The sequence below is a fragment of the Mya arenaria genome, chromosome 6, assembly GCF_026914265.1.
Source record: "Mya arenaria isolate MELC-2E11 chromosome 6, ASM2691426v1".
Classification (NCBI taxonomy): Eukaryota; Metazoa; Mollusca; class Bivalvia; order Myida; family Myidae; genus Mya; species Mya arenaria.
Window position 1 is genome coordinate 39,807,091 of NC_069127.1, and position 12,968 is coordinate 39,820,058.

At 31.3% G+C, this 12,968-nt stretch overlaps 1 protein-coding gene across 5 annotated transcripts in view; it reads left to right on the plus strand.

The window, feature by feature from the left end:
- The window catches only part of LOC128239038 (cubilin-like), a 159,729-nt gene that overhangs the window by 68,894 nt on the left and 77,867 nt on the right, over positions 1-12,968 (plus strand). Inside the window, exon 1 of one of the 5 annotated variants that reach the window (XM_052955469.1) lies at positions 2,160-2,287. The exons of the other annotated variants lie outside the window; for them this stretch is intronic. The gene's annotated coding sequence lies outside the window, so the exon portion shown is untranslated. Of the gene's footprint in view, positions 1-2,159; positions 2,288-12,968 lie in introns of those variants that run through there. 5 annotated transcript variants of the gene reach the window in all.

Below are 12,968 nucleotides of genomic sequence, written 5' to 3' on the forward strand. Positions count from 1 at the left end.
GTTCGAGTGAAATCTTGGCATTAGACATATGGCACATATTTCAATTCGTTTAATATGATCATTCATAATTTAGCATCGAATTAAAAAAAACTGATAAGGGCTGAAGTGATGTGTTCAGAAAGTATAAATACCTTATATTTGAAAGTTTATTTTTTCAGAAATTATCCCTGCTCATCATATTTTTCTTGACAAAAATATAATTATTTTAAATTCAAAAACCTAGGAAACCATACACATTTGCTTAACTTAGATTGTTTAATTATGTTTATTTTATTCCGAATTATTGAACCTTAGCCGTCCGATGATATATGTAGAATTAATTTGACATTGCATCGTACCCACACTCTGACAACCGGACAGAAAAGCCTTCTTCCGTTATAATCATATTCATGGGCCATATGACGGAAAAGAGTTAATATCCATAAACTGATAGAGATTCAAAATGTTCAGAAAATAAAAAAAACCATGATTGATCACTATCACCTCCTAAGACCTGCCAACATTTTAATAGCTCTTCAAAAAGCCTTAAATATTCAATAGCTAGCTTGAATTTGGGATATATATGCTCGCATGTATGAATTTAAACCTTTTTTTCCATAATTATATTTGAGTGTTAACAATTTAGAATGTTCACGTGCTTGAATGTTTATAGACCTTAGCGTTTCCCGAAGATTATAATCAAGTATTTATATAGTTGTATATATCAAATGTATGGTAAACGCTAATCTGAAGATACTACCTGTTGGATCGAGCTTATTCGGGCATCGTTTTCATAATGTTTTAATTTTAAATTTCATTTGGTGCGAAATAAAGTATATTTAAAGCATTAAATACGAATGTTCAGATTAATCCGATTCATTATGCATCTTATGCCTGATTTAAAATACATGAACATAAATGTGAATGAGGCAATTGTACGTGACGGCAATAGACGTCTTCTGTCACGAAATGTCAAGTTAAAATAATAAATTTTGTGCTCTTGTTAAATAAATACAACCAAGGGTTATATATATATATATATATATATATATATATATATATATATATATATATATATATATATATATATATATATATATATATATATATATATATATATGTTATATTTATATATATGTTGTCCTTATATTTTTCGTAATTTAAAACTAGATTCATTCTACCAAAAGTGATATTTTCTTAAGTTCAACAGAGAGATGAAATAGTAAGAAAAGAATATGAGAATGAATTTGTATCTGAATACCTTGTCAAATTATTAACGGAATAACGGATCTTGTGTTGATTATTGAATATCAAGGAAAACAATTCGTTAAATCAGTAATTGTAAGACAATCATTCGTAATATGGCATCTACGTTAAATGGTGATGATGATATCGTTACGGTTCGTATTTTACTTTGGCTTCAACATTTCATTACAATCTCCAAAAAAGCTTTTTCGTCTTGTATTCATGTTACAAGCTAAAAATATAGTATAAACACTATGCTATTACCAAACAAGCCCTAGAACTTTCAGATTTTTAAAGCATTTGTTTGAAGGCTTTTTTGTTTAATATAAAGTATTGAACAGACGGAGTCGAATCGTTTCCAAATGATTTCATAGGCCTTTCAAATACTTTTTGTTCTCTTAAGTGTAGCAATTATCCAAAAGTTCCTCACGCATTTACATTGTTGTTCTATTGAAGTGCATTATTTGCATACAACGAGGAATTGTAAGTTAGAAACAGATCATGCGAACTTGATTCTAGTCCGACATTTTTTTGTTGTTGTAAATAGAGTGTGGTTGGTGATCATTTTATGCGCTGGAAATCAAAAGGGTTTTGGACAGTTTACATATTGTATTCCTGATTAATCCTTTTGTGCCTTTTAGCATGCTTATTGGTGCATTTTTTTCAATCTTAATTGATCGTAACAAATGAATAATACGGACGTTTGGTAGTAATTCCAATCGTCTAGATATTTTCAATAGCCAACATTGATCGCTGGCACTTCCTTACAGAAAATAATGTCGGGACAGCACCGACAAAGGGCCCTCTATTGCTATTGCTCGGAATTGGATATTGGAAGACGGTCTGTTTGTCAAATTGGAGAGGAAGAAAAAGGTTTAAACGTTTGTACTAATTTACATTTTGGACTGTTCCAGTAATTGCTTCTTTCTCAGGATTCGGCAGAATAGTATTACCTAAATTTCTCTGATACTGCTTGGGAAACATATGAACTGGATACTATTATGACGTATATCTATGTGTCTCAGTGAGTAAGTGCAATGAGGAATAACATCTACAATTTCCGGTAAGCCTGTGCATGCAATATTCGTTTTAAGTTCTTCACATGTGCATTAGTAACTTAAGTATTGATTAATTTTGGTCCGTTTTTACAAATTTATACATTTTTATGTTTCTTTCCGTGCTAAAGTCCTACAGCTTTGTTGGATTCTGCATAGTACATAGCTGCATACCAATATCAAAGGAGCAGCATGTTGCAGGCCGGATAAAATACTTGGTGATACATATTGGTTCGTCTAAAAATTATTGACTAAATAAAAGGGTTATGATTCAGTGCCGAAAAGGGGGTTGTATACGTATCGATGTTATTGAATACTTCTTTAGTGGTGAGTTAATTCGTTGAAATAACAGTTATTTCTTTTCTCCCTGAAATTTGACAAATTGAGACTGGAGCGCATAATTAAATAAGATATGATTCGTCATATATATTTAGTTCTTTTAAAAAGGTGTCTATCAAGAATAATAAGAATATAAATTATGCTTCAATATTTGTATCAAGTTCTTTTGTAAAAGTACTTAATAATAATAATAATAATAATAATAATAATAATAATAATAATAATAATAATAATAATAATAATATGATAATAATAATAATAATAATAATAATAAAGGAAATTATTATTATGTTCCGTAAAATAGACACTTGTTGATTTAACTGTATTCTTTAACTGTAAAGATCATTGATCAGAGCCAAAATAATAATAGTATGGTTTAATCATTACTTTTTTAGCGCTGCAATAGCACAGGAACCATATCGGACATTGATAAAAACCTAATAAACCCAAGCTAGTTTTATGGTTTCAAGCTAATGAAAAATTCGTATCTGCTTTTGTGTAAATAAGCTGGTAGTTTTAAATATTTACATAAAAATAGCGTTTTCAAAGAAAGACTGTTTTCACTAATGAAAGTGTGTATATGACTAAAATTAGAAAATCAATCTTACGGCATTCAAAACATCGAAAACAAAATGAAGATAAAACGCAGGAAAAGCTATATGTTCGAAATACGGATCTGCCATACTGAATGCCATAATTAAAAGCCAACGCACGGTTGACGGATAGTTCGAAAAATAATGCAGTTATAGAAATAAACCCCGAAGAGTAAAGATTCCTCAGAATTAAAATTATCCAGAATTGGACAGCTATCAACAAATTCTGTTTTAAAAAGGTCCCATTCAAAAACACTGCTTCACAACATTCTGTATGTACTTAGGTAAAAGTCATTGTTAGAATAGTGGGTGTAAGCCCTGGTGGCCTTGCCAAAGTTTAATACAGAAATTATGCCATAATAGTGTGCAATTTTGATTAACTACAAAATACGTTCGTACAAATTATGAAAATATCTGTCTCGATTTTCTGAGGCTGCTCATTGAAACGAATGGTAGCTATGTGCAACGCTGTTAATGACCCTTAGCTTTACGGTACTTTCTAAGAATAACATATTTAAAGGTCCAGCATAACCAAATGATAAATAATTACACTCTTAAGTCGTTAACAGTGTTTCTTGCTGTTCAACCAATGTGTAAAATGATAACATGTATACGTAAGGTAACTTGATTGTTTTATTACGTGATAACGTGATTTTATTGGCTTTTATAAAAGGCTTAATTTTAATAAAATTCTGTCAATGTACCGTTTCAAGCTGTTTTGACGTAAAAAAGCAGGTTTAATAAAAATAATCTTATTCGAAATTTTTCATCGGCTCCTTTGAAACAATCGGCAAGACTATTGCAAATTTATAGTTACGTTTTCTTTTTATATAGTGTTCCGAGGTATTATTAATGTTATTATAGTGTGTTGACCTGATTACATTTCATAATTTGACATGCTTATAGTTCGAATGAAATGTCCGCTGAGATGAGTAATGTTCAGTTTTTTTGGAATAGTAATGACTTAAAGATGCGCTCTTTCTCCCAAATAAGATTTACCATAATTAATACAATTGCTTTTAATATACCAAAAAGGATGAATAAATGTCGAAAACTATGGTTCATATGAAGGATCCCGAGTTTAATTTGAAAGAAAGGTGCAGAAGACATGGTATTTCTACCTTATGAGACAATAGTAGACCACAGTACTGTAAATCTTTTAGCACTAACCAATCATTTTATTATTTGTGTTTTCAGCTATTAATTACACGATTACAATCTTGTTACCAGTAATTGATTCTTTCCATAAATGCATTATTAAGTGGGTAGTTTAAGGTTTATAACTCAAAATTATGTTTGTTATGCATGTTTTTGTATTGAATTTAAATAAGCGTGTAAATGTAAACAATATACTTCAAGCATTTAACAATGATCAAAGGTAAAATAGGGGAAAATAGATGTGAACCAAATTGTATAACATTTTAGACCACCTAAACACGAAGAACAGCATATGAGCTATTGTGATCGCTATTGTGATCGCTATTGTCCCTTCTCTCTGCGTTCGTCGTCATTGGATTTCCCCGAAAATAATTTGAATGATCTTTTTACTGCTTTTGCGTGCATAGGTATTGATCAATGGTTTAACGATGTGTTATATAACTTGGAACAACCTTCTATGTATTTACTGATACATCATCATGAGACTTCGTTATTCCTCAACAGCAACTACAATATAACTTTTATGGTTTAAAATTGACAAATGATTTCACATATTTCTGGGAAGAAGTATGTCAGGGATAATCTGTTTAACTTGACAAATATCTGCGAATATGACTTGTTTTTTCTGAAAATTGAAATATTTCTGGCGGGCTTAAGGAACTGTAGTCTGCTTCTGTAAAATTAAAGAGGTGTAGTGTAAATGTGCTGATGAACTAACTTCATTTAATACGCAAGACTTCTGTATATTTTTATTAAATATAAGTATACTAGTGTATATAAGTATGCAAATGAATACCACGCTGATGTGCTATTTCAACATTTAGAACCAGGACGTTCAAACTTCTAAATCACTTGAACCTACAAATATATTATCGCATAATTTGATTAATGCGTACAGCAAAATGTTTTTTAATGATTGTTTGTGTCAAAGTTTCTAGTAATTTAAACAGTTCAGTTAATGTGCCTTTTGTGTATTATAACATGTATAGTTTGCCAGTGGTCCCAGTGAACATGTGGTGCCAAACACAAAGTTGCTTAGAGGTTTTTGTAATATGTGCAACGCTTGCTCGCTCGACGTTGTGCTTATGCATCTAATATCTAAATAAATATTTCAAAAAATATAAAAATACAATAAAAGAGCATAGAAGAATTGTCTTTTTGCTCAAAATATAAAAATACCTATAGAATGTAAAATCCTGTATAAAATAAAGTTATTAGCTATGGAAAGAAATAGAGATAGAATATTGTATCTTTTTACCTTGAAAAATATGATATCAATTTTTTTTATAGCTTATTTTCAAAAACATCAAGAGTTATTTAATTGGTAATTATGTAACTGAATGTATATGACAAGTATCTGAATTCACGGAACATGTGATAATTGGTAATTTATGCTGTTTTCAACTTTTTATGATTTTACAAAACATAACTCGCAAATTGATTAGGTTTGTCTGCCTGCATGTCATTAAATAGTCTGCAAAAAATCTCAAAACCAATTATTGGGAACTGTTAATAATTCAACACATTGGTTTTTCTTGTGATATCATGGAGTTTAGACTTTTTTAAAACAAGGTCTAGAATTATTAACAGTTCCCAATAATTGGTTTGGAGATTATTTTGCAATTAATTGTATTTGAAGTCAAAAGTTTTGCAAATGGGTTAATATATTGTAAGTCGGGTTTTTGCCCCGTTAACGCTTTATAACACAATAATACAATATTTTCGCCGCTGCTGAAGGCTATTGTTATCGGTCCATAATTTACCATACAACATCCAGGGGTCAGTGTGGCTATTTTCAGAAAAGCAAGCCAAATACTATTTTTGATTAGTGAATTCTTAACATAAGCTGCTTCTATATGTAAATGTTTTGATATGTTGCGTTTCTTTCGAACATATTTCGGCAGGATACTTACGGCTCAAACAATGTCTTATTCATCACCAGTGGGCCGAATATTCTGAACTGTGCTATATTAAGCTACGTTGTTAACGTCAGTGTTGTTAACTTTCAAATATGTTCTGCTCTGTTCAATCGACCGAATGTATCATTTTACTGCTTTGCTTACAACGTCGCATACAAGGATTCATTATGTCTTATAGAAATAGAATAGCAGATTTGTTTTGATTTGCTTTTTTTAATTATGAGTTCACCAAAAATAATCATTAACTTTCACACTAGCAAACATTTTAAATTGAAATCATTAACGAGTTGTAATAGTTTTTCAACACATATTTGTTCATTTGTTTAATTTGTAACACGTAATAAATTCAAAGAGTTTAAACGTCCCGTAAATATGCAAAACAGTAAACACATTCCTTTTACTACCTTTAAAAACATATTGGAACGATTGTCGTCTCGTATCACAGGAAAACAATCGGTTCGAGAATTATATTAGTCCTAATAGAAAGAACACAAGCAGACATCTTTTAATATTATATCTAGATTGTCGACGTTGTCAGCTTTTTAATTAAGTGGTTGAAATATGACATTGATGCGTAGTCAGGGCTAAGCAAAACGTTTCAAGTTGACTAAAACAAGTCAAGTTTTTCTTTATAAAACTTGTAGATACCCAGTCATCCGAAAACTGACAAAAGCCACGATTGGTCAGAATCTTACAAAAGCCACGATTGGTCAGAATCTTACAAAAGCCACAATTGGTCAGAATCTTACAAAAGCCACGATTGGTCAGAATCTGACGAAAGCTACGATTGGTCAGAATCTTACAAAAGTAACGATTACTCAAATACTGTCAAAAGCCAAAATAAGTCAGAAAGTGACAAAAGCCACACTTGGTCAGAATCTAACAAACCCCAAAATTTGATAAAATCAGAATCTACCACAAAAGCCACGATTGATCGCCGAGACGTTTTTACCCTAGTGAACGCATTAGAAGAGCCCTTTACAAATGCCTCCTTCATTCAATGGATTATTAGATGTTGACCTTATGACGAAACAAAGTTTATTCTGGCAGACGACATCCTTACCCTAGCGCATATATTTCGATAGCTACTTCATTCTACCAGTGGAATCTTAAATACGGACTATATGGCGAATGACAGTTATTGTCAATAGACTTCCTTATCCGAGCGTAAACATCAGGAGGACAGCTTCTCCATTTTGCTTGTGGATCTTTAGATATTGGTCAAATGACAAATACAAGGAGAAAAAGAAATTGGTTCCAGCACCGAAAGTCAGTATCAATTTTCTTCCAGTAATTGCCATTGTCTCCCTAACAAGCGAAGAGTTATTGATAAAAAATATTCTGCGCACGATACCTTCTTATGCGAGAGTGAGAATAGAGACAAGAGAGAAAAACGTGTATGTGTGTCGCCTGGCATTATTGATTTTCGGAGTTACACAGGATATGTTTTCTTCCTCTTCTTCATAAATATTATATTTAAATTAACGAAATGTAAATAATCAGTTTTAAAACAGTTACTTATTAATATTGATTATATTTGATTTATATCACAAGATATGAAATTAGCTATCCCTTGTATAATTCTATAGAATCATCGGATGTGAGAATATTTCTTTAATTTATCATTGTCTTGTTTCACATACAGAACTATATATGGATTGGCGACCAATGCAATATGCCAGATTTGGCGTAGTATACAGTTACAAATGAAATTAGGGTGGGGGATATATATTGTCCGATTCAAGGTTTTGGACATATAGTGATCCATTTTGATTGCCCGTTAAAATAATATTATACATCATTATCAAAAATATTAAAAACATATAAAAGCTAAAGCAAATTGCAACTTCATATAAGCGTTGTTTGTGAGTGTAAAAAAGAAATGAACACTACCTTATTAAATCATGCTTAAACATAAACTCGAACAACTTTAATTCTTTTTCGTTTGATGTTCATGTTATAATCAGCAATTCGCATATTTTAAACACCATATGTTCATTAGCTTTTTTCTTCACTGATTTCTTGAATACTTAAGCATAACAGTCTGTTCAGATTCGACAAATTACCAAAGCACAATTTGAGCTGTTTATCCAGACTCTGCAATGAGGCTTTGCAGATATAATCAGGATGTTGATTGAAATATTACATTGGAGTGTTTATCATAGGAAAAACGTTTGATATTCGTGCAGACATTTAGCAAACGACATTAAGCACATATTTCGAATCGCAAAATATGATCATTTTAAATTACGTTATGTCTGAAACTTTAACGTTATAGAAATTCTCTTTATCTTCTTTATCCGTTCTTTGAACAGTAACTATGTAATAATGAAGTTTAGTGATGGTTAAAAAATGTTCTTAAGTTCAAATCCTACATCACAGATTAATCGGATTTTGGTAAATGTGTATACGTTTTTTTGGTCTTGTTTCACCAACCGAGTTGTAGATGCATTTGCCACCAACCGAGTACCCCCTTATTTTGGTGATACTCACAAGATTTCGGACACAAGTTGATCCATGTTTAAAACATGGAAAACAATATCCATGTTCTTTAATAAAAGAAACATACGATTATCATTTTGATATATCTGAAAAATCCACGTACTAGACCTTTTGATTATAAAAGTATCTTTAAATGTTACATATTAGTAAAAGTAAAGAACTTACACTGCAAAAATATGCTGCAATAACTCAGGAGGCTTTAACGTATTTCGTTTAATTCACATTTTTATCACTTTTCAAAGGATGACGATGATGATGAACAAGTGATGGTAGTTTATTGAATTGATAATTAAACAATTAAGCCATGGGCATTATTTCTTGGCAGAATGTTTTTAACAAATTTGTCAGAAGAAAATCAGGAAAATATTTATGAACAGTCTTAGTAACAAGATTGAAATGCATAATTTATCAAGGAGTAAACGCGGTGATATTGATATAACCATTTTCCAAAATACTCTTATGATTTAAACATAGACCTTTTGTAAAGACATTATTTGCACGTTTTCGTCCGCGAACTATCAGTTTAAAATCCTTATACAAAGGAAGAAAGGAAATCGAATCAAGACGAATAAGTAAAGACTCGTAAATTCGCTAGAAAATACAGATATGCCAGTGATAAATTTCGAAATTTCATTTCGGTTTACAAATAAATACGACAGAAAAAAACTTCTTCATGAATGAATCCGGAAATTTATAGGCACTGTTTATTCAATCTGCAGGCTTCAGTTTTAAATGATCAAACAATTGTCAGAAATCAATACTGTTCTTGAATATACGCAGTAAACAGAAATAGTTGGAAAATGATATCAATACCAAGCCGATGTGCTATTTCGAGAATAAAAAATAGACATGCATGTCAGAGTTCAGATTGCTACATCACTTTTACCGTCATTATATTATCGCATAATTTCAATATTGCATGCAGCTGACAGGAGCCTTTTAATATGTACTTGCTATAATGTTTCTAGAAAATTTATATAAAAAGTTCAGTTTGTGTGCCGATTGTGTTTGCATTACAGAGTGAAATTACACCAGTGGTTGATCCGTCTTGTAACGTAGACCAATCGCAAATAAATCATTAAACACTTAAAATTAAAAACTGTTATTCAAAATAGACATAGTCGTGTACTTGTGTAAATATCGAGAAGCACACTTACAAATGTTAAAAGTTTTTTTATGTCCATAGGTATGCAGTTACATTGTAAGTGTTTGCATTAGACGTTAAGCTAATGTCAGAGCTCAGATACGTCATTCTCAAATGATATACCATTGTCTACGTTAACTGTATTATCAAGACATCGTCTTCATGATTCCTCATTAAAGTTTACATTTCAGAGAACAAGTTGTACCAAACACTAAGACACTTAACGTTTCATATTTTTTTTGCAAAGTTTGCTCGCTGCGCTTATACATATTATGTCTGAAGAAGAATGTAAATGGACATAACCGTTACGATAATACAGTGAAAACAACAAAGACAAGCCTAGTTTATCAGATTGATGTTCTTAACCCTTTTTGGTGCAAAAAACAAAACCTTCAACATTGCTAGAAAAATTAAAATTAAGACGAGATTATAAGTAGGATTAGAAGGCTCATCATATCACACGAAGGTTGTCCACTTTTAATTAATCAATAGAATTCTGCAAAACATAAACCATAAATAAATTTTCCCCTATTTTTGGCGATTTCATATACACAATGCAGATTCCTGTATCAAATAGATCAATTCATTTTATAAGACATTTAATCGGGTATTACATTTTTTGTGACATTTAATATCCGTAATACGACATTTACGGACAACTTTGTTAATGGGCTCTTCATCATGAAAATAGCACAATAATTGAACAGAAACTGAAAAAGCTACTATTTATCTGAAACTGATAAAGGCTTCAATTGATTAGAAACTCACAATGCCTTTAATTGATCAGAATCTGACAAAGATATAATTGACTGACCAGAATCTGACAAATGCTACAATAGATCAATAACTAAAAAAGCTACAATTATATCTTCCAAAACTTACAATTGATCAGAATCTGACAAAAGCTATAATTGATAGGAATCTCAATAATGATTGCTGACACTTTCTTTCCCTAGTCCACACATTTGGACAGACCGTCCCGTCCTAATTTATTTTCGTTCAATATACATGCCGTTAACCTGAAATTGATTGTTTTCAAATAATATGAGATAAGTAACGTATTGGGCAATAAAACAACTATCTTAAACCTTATTTTCATTAGCCCTCTTCCACCATGAACTCTTTTTAGATATTGCAAAACAATAACTAAAGATTTGACCGATTTACCATTAAAATATTTGACATGTTTATGAACATCTTGCATCGTGCCTTTGCCGAACTAATCAGGAAGCTAATTGAAGTTACTACGTTTGTACCTTCGAGGGGTTATCAAAGGGAAAGAGTTTCATATTCGCGTAAAAAGATGGCAAACAACATGAGGCACATTTTTGGAATCGTAAATATGTTTATATAAAATCTAGGATCGAATTCAACAGGGAAAATATTAATATGTCATGTCTGAAAGATAGAAATTCTCCGTGTAAATGACATATATATATTTACCAAGAGTACTGTTATTTTAAATGTTTGCTCAATTTTAATTTTAATGAACGTTTATTCTATGCTGATGTGTTATTCTAGTTTTGTATGTGAGTTTTTGTTTTTATGTTCTATGTCTTTGGCGTTTACCCTGTGCCATTAAACGGAGTTTATGTTTAAACTTTTGGCTACTCAGCTTGTTTCTGTAGTTTTGCACATAAGTTTTGAAACCTACCCGGTCGATGACGCTTAACATATCTATTGAATCAATTTGGCATTGAATTACCCTAAAGCAAAGCCTTCTACCAATATATTCATAGATATGGGTAATATGACATAAGGCAGTTATTTACATTAAACTGATAGTGATGCAAATGTTCAGAAACTGACAATAGCCATATTTGATCCAACAGATCCTACCTACTGCAAACATTTGGACAACCTTTCAAAAAGCCTCTTACGTTCAAAATATTCTTGAGTATGAGCGATATGACGAATAGCAGCTATCATTTATTACACTGGTAGAGAAACCAATCACCCCGAAGCTGACAAGAGCCTAAATTGATCGCTGGCACTACCGTACCTATCGAATACATTTGGACAAATTTTCCATAATAAGCCTTGTATACATGAAATTGGGAGGATATTGGTTGAAAAAAGGGGGAAGCATCCTAAATAAACATTTCCTTAAAGAAGCAATGTGTCTATTTATGCGGTGTGAACAAAACAGAGAAGGAACGTCTATGTTTGTGGAACGAATTTTTGTGAAATTAAGAATTAAAGTTAACAGAGACGTTAGTCAATATCGTCTTTTCCTTCTATTATTTACTAAGATATTCACGACAGTTCTTCAAACACCTTCTTTATACTGATTAAGTTATGCATTGGTTTAAATAACATTGTTGCTGTTTTTGTTGTTTTTTTGATTCAAACTTACATTTCAGATAAATCGGATATATGTGTCACCAACAGTGTTGCAGACGCTTTTGCGACCAACATAATAGTCTTATATTGATGCGACCCACACTCATGAATGAAAATAGTGGGTGGCGACATGTTGCCCGATATAAGTTTTATGGCACAAGATGATAAAAAAGTCATAATAAGTTTGAAAAATCTAAATATTGTTTTTTTTTCTATTTTTTTAAATTTATTTTGATGTTGAAACACTATGGCCATTGTATCCTTTTCTCACTACACTCTTCATTAGCATAATCTCTTTTTCTTGGCCAGAAAACTCAACAAATTTTGGCAGAAAATCATTGAGACATTTATGAACTCTGCAAATTCGCAGATTAATTCAGAAATTCGGTTGAAATGTTGTCTAGACATTTCCCAATATAACTGTTTTGATTTAGACTCAGGCAAATGTATATTTGTAAAGACATCTATTTTCACGTCCTTTTCGAATAAAAAAATACAAATATCAAAATTAAAAAAAAATCCTCCGAGCAATCAAAGAAAGAGAAAGAAAAAATACGCTTAAAAGTACAAATCTGCCAAACTTAATTAAAGGCCTACACAGAAGTGTCGGATTCGAAATATATGTCATTTCGAATTTACATTTAGCTCTAAGGCATACAAAAAAGACGGCAGGACAAAGCCATCTTCAAAA